Source organism: Cupressus sempervirens, chromosome 4 (assembly GCF_028749045.1).
Source record: "Cupressus sempervirens isolate cs-2001-9-10 chromosome 4, ASM2874904v1, whole genome shotgun sequence".
NCBI classification, from domain to species: domain Eukaryota; kingdom Viridiplantae; phylum Streptophyta; class Pinopsida; order Cupressales; family Cupressaceae; genus Cupressus; species Cupressus sempervirens.
The window spans coordinates 185,794,814-185,802,690 of NC_143121.1; positions in this window are offsets into that span (position 1 = coordinate 185,794,814).

A 7,877-nucleotide genomic window follows, 5' to 3' on the forward strand; every position below is an offset into this window, starting at 1 on the left:
AAAATAACGAAGCATTTGAGGGAATGAATAGCAAAGTAAGTTATTCCTCTTTATTCTTTTATAAACTTCACATCTTCTTAAAAGTTATTCTTATGCTTGTGGCTCCATCAATTTCATTTGTTCACATTTCGCTCTTATTCTTATGCTTGCTTTCTTTTTAGGAAATGAATAAGTATAGCCTTTCTTCGCATTTAATAATTTAATATTTGTTTATTTTCTTTCATTTATTTGTTTAATAATCTCTTGCAATTGATGACTCTTTAGTATAGAATATTTATTCCTTTCTCTCACATTGCCTCGAATTTTTTTGATTTAGAATTATTCCCCAGCTTTAAAAGCTTGGCCTTATAACATGATAGAGACAAAGATAATCAAATCATTTTCACTTAAATAAGTATCTTTCCTTTTTACAACACATGTAATAATTATAGTCTCTTCAAATCATTTCCCAACTTGAACTTTAGTTGTAAACAATATGGTTCACCTATCTTATTTGATTTATCATCATGCTTTTTAAATCAAGAGATAGAGGAACAAAATGATCAAGCATCTCAGAGACTGAAGACGATACTGAAGGAATAAATAGCAAATCATTTAAGGTATTCACCTTTACTTCTCATCTTCTACAAACTTCACATCTTCTCAAAAGTTATTCTTTGACTTGTATGGCTCCATAAACTTTATCTTTCACATTTTGTTCTTATTCATATGTTTTTTTTCTTTGGGGGAATAAATAAGTGTAGTTTTTTTTTCTTTTTTTCTTTTTTTGATCGGTAAGAGGCCGAAGCCAAGATTAATTATTATGTGCTGTAATTAATTATTATTATAATTTAGTAAGTGCGATTGTGAGTAGATTCAAACCCAACACCTCTTCGATAAGAGGCTCACAATTTATCATTGTGTTGTAGGCTCTTAAGTGTAGTTTTTTCTTATTTAATAATATAATATTATTTATTTTCTTCCATTCATTTAATCTTAATTTTTTATTAATATTTTAAATATTTTTAAAGATATATAATATTAATGATATTGATTTTCTATGTTATCATTTTAAATTTATTTTAATATATGTATTGGTGTATAAAGTTTATAAATTAGAAAATATAAAGTACTTGTTAAGTAGATTGGTTCACTCTTTACCAATATTTTTTATAAAACATCTAACTATACTAATATTATCTTACTTTAAAAATAAATGATTATAATCTTAAGGTGTGATGCCACAACTTTTTAGTTTAAAAATAAATATATAAAGTAAAATATTTTAATACAAAACAAGAATTTTTTTAATGGAGACTTTAAAAATATTTTAATAAAACATAATTTTTAAAGAAATTTAATAAATAAAGAATCTTATTAATTTTATAATAATAAAATAGCTTAAAACATAGAACATCAAGAGGTCTCATCAATTTTTTACCATATGAAGATATATATATATATATATATATATATATATATATATATATATATATATATATATATATATATATATATATATATATATATATATATATATATATATATATATATATATATATATATATATATATATATATATATATAATCACATGCAAAATGTAAATTAACTATAAAAGATAATTGAAAATCTTATTATAGACAATTTAGATAATTATCTATACATGCATGTGTATGCATATGTGTATGTGGATGTGTATATAAATGTATTTGTATATCTATGTGTATTAAAATATATTACATCATCAACATATTAAAAAGTATATCGATCTAATTAATTGCCACATAAAGGTTAAACAAAACTATCTAGAGAGAAACTTATATCAAAATAAATCAATATAAGTAGATAAATATAAAATATGACAATATTAATATACTAGGATTATTTGAATGTCAAAGTTCATAATTATGGATCCAAATCATGACCCTCCTCTTAAATGGTGGAACTAGAATGATGAGGTTTAGGGTTTAGCCAAAGAAGACCCTAATAACCATCTGGAAACGGTCATCTAATGCAAAAGAGGAATGGTAGGGGTCCCTTTAGGCATCATAATGGTTTCAACTATAGAGAGGTAGTTGGGGTTTTTTTTGCCATATAATGGTCAAGAACGTCAAGTTTTTCTCATAAAAAGAGAGCCTATCATGAAGCCATGTGAGAGGCCTAAGAAAGGGCTGCATGGGAAGGGAAAGGATGAGCATGGCCATAGAGGAAAAGAACAACTTAGGCATCCAATGAGGAGATTTTTTTGAGAAATTTGGGAGGAAGGGTGGATCTTAGTGCATTGGCTCAAAAGTTTTGGAGGCCTAAAATGACAAGGAACATAAGAAAGCTACAAAAAATGACCTAGCTCAAACAACATGCATGGTGGTAGGCCTAGACTTAAACATTAAGGTATGGGAAGATTCAGTTAGTTTTTTAAAAAGCCATGTTTTTTTATGAAATGGGGTGGAGAATGGCCTATAGTTGAAAAGCTCAAAAGTTGATGTGATAAACATTGGGAGTAGGATAAAGGATTTAAAACTCTAGAAAATAGTTTTTATATGGTGATTGTTGATTGTGAGCATGACAAGGATTGGATCTTAAATACTGATCCTTACATGCTTGAAAGGGAAGGATTTTATATGAAAGCCTTGATAGCAAACTTTGATTTAAGAAAGGGGGCTATTCAAACTTTCCCAATTTGGATAGGAATGAGAAATCTCCCACATGAATATTGGAATGAAGCCTCTTATAGAATGATAGGTGATAAGCTATGTAGATACATTAAGTCAATTGAGATGGTGGATAAGGTGACCTTGCAAATATTACCCTAAATGTGCATCCAATGGAATGTGTGTCATCCACTACTAGAGCTAATCAAGCTTCACAAAATAAAAGGTGTATGGTGATGGTCACTTTCCATTGAGGAAAACTTAATGGTTTGTATGGAATGTTATTAATGTAGATACGCTCTGATACCACTGACAAAGGGCCACACCACCCTTACCAACTCATGACAAAGAATGCAACAAGATCTCTCAAGATCCAATCCAAACCCAAGCTAGCCCAGATCCACACTCTAGTAGAAACCTTTGAGATCTCAACTTGTGCTCGTAATCCACCAAGCAACCTCCTTGTTTCTAAACCGTGGCCACTAGCTCTTCTCATAAACCTAATCCAAGATCCAAGTGTAAACTGCCTCACATTCGGCCCTCTGTCTACACACTCACAAGTCCATCACAATCCTATTGTAAACTACCTCACATTCGACGCTCTGTCCACAGACTTAGGAAAACTCACTCTTCACTTCCTCCTTCTCTTTCACACCTTCCAAGCTTCCACTTCTCAAGCTTCTACTCCTTGAGCTTCTCCTTGAGCTTCCACTCCTTAAGCTTCTCCAAGTTTCCCCTTCTCAAGCTTCTACTCCTCGAGCTTGATTTAGAAATGCTCATATGCCTTGCTTAAATAGGCACTTACCACCCCATGCATGACTTATCCACAACCTTCTAGAATTCCTCCACAACCTTCTACAACTTCCACAACTTTCTACAATATTTGTAACTTTCTAGAATTCTACCCACACACCTCGATAAATGGAATGACAACCATTTATTTTCTTATTTTTTCTATTATGCCACCTATGCACCTCGAAAATAGAAATCCTCTTTTTCTTTCTTTTCTCCTTTTTCCCCTTTTTTATTTTTTAAAATTATTTCTCCTCTAATTTTTGTCACTTTCTCTCTCCTCCACAATTTTTTTTTTTTTTTTTTCAAATTTTTTTTCCCAATAATTTTCCCATGCAAGATGCTCCTGCATCAAACTCCCCCGGTAGATAGAAAAGTGTGTCCCACACTTGGATGCCAAAAGAAAGATCTACCACCATCTTCATCTTCACCAAAGGTTTCCACCTCAACAGGGACAACAAAACCACCATGCAAATCTTCCACGTCTGCATCACTCTATCAAACACCAAAATGTCAACCATCCAATCAACATGCTCATTCCCAGGAATAAACTGAACATAATGCTTCATTACTGAACTCCCATTCACATCAACAACTAGTGAATCCATACCAGCAATAACAAGCTCTGTATCAGCATCAACATGTAGATCTCCATCAACACATTCCACACTCACAACACCAGCAACCTCATTGCTCACAACAAGATGCTTTGCAAGATACAAGTCACCACCAACAATTGGATCATCCACAACCGAGTGCTCCACAATCTCCATGTCATACTCAACCATTTGATCATGAAAACCAACCTCTATCCCAACATCAACAACGTTAGGAATATCTTCAGCAACAACCTCTAGTTGCTTTGTAGCTTCTGCATCAAACTCCACAAACTGATCAGCAAAACCAACCTCTTCCACCTTGACCTTCTTAGCTTGATCAGCCAATCTAGCATCCAACCGAGCAAACATCTTAGAAAAATTCCTCTCCACTATATCATGGATTTTTGCAATCATCTTAGGGTCCAATCGTCTTGGAGCCATCTTCCAAGATCTTCGTAAACCCTCTGCAACAAATCCTTCCCACACTCCTTGTGACAACCAAATTTTTTGCAAGTCAGATCGCAATCTGCCACCTTGCACGAACAATCAAGAACCACATCACAAGTCTAGGACAATGGATTTGCAATCCACAAGCTCTGATAAACTTTGCCCAACCAAGGTCTTGGTACAAACTGCCTCACACTTCGACGATCTGCTTGTACACTCAGGAACTCCTGCTCTGATACCACTAATGTAGATACGCTCTGATACCACTGATGAAGGTATGCTTTGATACCACTGACAAAGGGCCACACCACCCTTACCAACTCATGACAAAGAATGCAACAAGATCTCTCAAGATCCAATCCAAACGCAAGCTAACCCAAATCCACACTCTAGTAGAAACCTCTGAGATCTCAACTTGTGCTCGCAAGCCACCAAGCAACCTCCTTGTTTCTAAATCGCAGCCACTAGCTCTTCTCACAAACCTAATCCAAGATCCAAGTGTAAACTACCTCACATTCGGTGCTTTGTCTACACACTCACAAGTCCATCACAATCCTGCTGTAAACTGCCTCACATTTGGCGCTCTATCCATAGACTCAGGAAAAATCACTCTTCACTTCCTCCTTCTCTTTCACACCTTCCAAGCTTCCACTTCTCAAGCTTCTACTCCTTGAGCTTCCACTCCTCAAGCTTCTCCTTGAGCTTCCACTCCTCAAGCTTCTCCAAGTTTCCCCTTCTCGAGCTTCTACTCCTCAAGCTTGATTTAGAAATGCTCATATGCCTTGCTTAAATAGGCACTTACCATCCCATGCATGACTTATCCACAACCTTCTAGAATTCCTCCACAATCTTCTACAACTTCCACAACTTTCTACAATATTTGTAACTTTCTAGAATTCTACCCACACACCTCGATAAATGGAATGACAACCATTTATTTTTTTATTTTTTCTATTATGCCACCTAGGCACCTCAAAAATAGAAATCCTCTTTTTCTTTCTTTTCTCCTTTTTCCCCTTTTTTATTTATTTTTATTATTTCTCCTCTAATTTTTGTCACTTTCTCTCTCCTCCACCTTTTTTCTTTTTTTGTTTTTTCAAATTTTTTTTCTTAAATTTTTTTTTTTTCCAATAATTTTCCCATGCAAGATGCTCCTACATCAGTTATAGTGAAGACCATGAGGAGGATGGATTTGCAGTCTTTGGGACTAGGAAAAACCTAGAAGAAGGGAAATTATTGCAAAGAGTAATCACTCTTTCCACCTTCCAAAAGACTCTAGAAAATTGCTGTAAAGAATGTTTAGAGAGAGCAACAAGATGGGTGGGTGAGTTACTTTACAAAAATGAGGAGAGGAATGGACACAATAGAGATGTATATAGATGGGAAGGAAGCGTGGAGAACATTTAGGCTATAATGTCCATAAGTGATGATGTAGACTTTTGGGAAGGAAACTAGGTGGAGAAATTTAGGGAGGATGCAACAAAAGGAAAGTATGATGATGTAAAGGGCGAAAAAAGGAGTGAATATCCCAAGGAAATAGCTCAAGTAGATTCTGGTGAATGTTGGTGTGATAAAAATAGGTTTCATGAAGAAAATTGTTCATCCCAACAATCAAAGGAGGAAGATCAACTTTCTAATGAGGAATGCCAAGGGAATGATCTTTCAGGAAGATTAGAGAAAGTAGAGGAAGATTTTTAGAAGCTTATTTATCAAGTTTCTATAGAATCTAGATGTAGTTTGGAAGAGGGAGTGGATCGGGATGTTGAAGGGTTTAAAGATATCCATATCTCACCTATGCAGAACCTGGAGAGCTATTTTGATTTGATAAGGCATTCTAGCAATCAAATGATGGAGTCAAACTCAGAAGATGGAACAAATGAGGATGAAGATGATGTTTTTGGTTTAGAGAAGATTTGTGTCTTAACGAAAAAAAACATCTTTATCCCAATTGGACATTAAGGGCTCTAAAGTTAAAGTTGGGGGAGAAAAGAAGTGAGGGCCAAAAAGCAAAAAGACTATATACAGGTTGGTAGTACAACTAGATAGATAAAATGAAGATAAAGAAGGGATTACCCCTCTTCCCAAAATAAATGAAGCTCCTCTCATGGAATGTTGGGGCTGCAATGTCCTCAAAAAAACTTTGCTTGATCAAGCAGGGTCATGATCAAGTGAAATCGGATGTTGTTCTCTTGCAAGAATCAAAGATCAAAAAGGATGATTTTTCTTTCATAGGTAGATGTTTTGGTATATGGAAGAGTTTTGGACTAAGGCATTATGGGCTTCTGGAGGCCTGCGGCTCTTATGGAAAGAGGAATTGGTGAAGATCAAGGTTGTTTAGTGTGACAAGCATTGGAAATGGTTTTGAGTTTTCTCCAAACAACTTAATGCAGATTTCAATCTTCTAAATAAGTATGACCCTACCCAGGATAGATGTAAAATGGATCTTTGGAGAACTTTGATAGGGCTTCTTTAGTAGCTAGAGGATGAAATTTCTCTCCTTGGTGTTAAATTTAATATCATCCTTATTCCCTTGGAGAAGAGAGAAAGAAGGGGTTGGATTTCTGCTAGTCAAATAGATTTTAACAATTTTGTGATGGAAAATGGCCTTTTAAACATCCCTTTCAAAAAAGGAGAGTTCACTTGGAAAAATCAAAGGCAGGGTCTTGTGAATATAGTTGAGAAATTAGACTGTTTCTTAATGTTTGGAGATTGGTCTGATTGCAGCTGGATCTATGATGTAGATATCCTATTGGTTCATGGGTTGGATCATTTTCCTATAGGTTTAAGATTACATGAGGAGTCTTCCTTGGATATGTTTCCTTTCAAATTTTAAGCTATGTGGCTGAGAGCGGAGGGTTTTGAAGATTTAGTGAAAGGATGGTGGTTACATACTCCCTTATTTGAAGGTAATAAAGTTTATATTTTTTTCAAGAAATTGTAATTCTTGAAAGAGAAGTTGAAATTTTGGAATAGAGAACACTATCTTAATAATTTTTATAAGAACATCTCTTTAAAGGCTTTCTTGAAGGCTTTAAATGATAAGGTTATTCGTTCAGTAATGCATGAGGAGGACTTTGAGAAGGAAAAACTTTTGAGTAAGGAATATGTAGAGGTTCTATCTAGGGAAGATGTTTTTTGTAGACACAAATCCTGAGAGACGTGGCTTAATGATGGTGATAGGAATACAAAAATAAAATTCACAACTCAATAAGAATTAGAAGGGCTTCAAACAATATTTACTCTATTAATTCAGGTGAGGGATAGTTCTTGACTACATAGGAGGAAATTAATAAAGAAGAAGTTATCTTTTTTCAAAATCATGGACAAAAGAATGAAGTCAATTAGGTGGAGGTGATGTAAGTCTTAGATTTAAATCAGAGACAAATTTATGACAGTCAAAGTGCAATG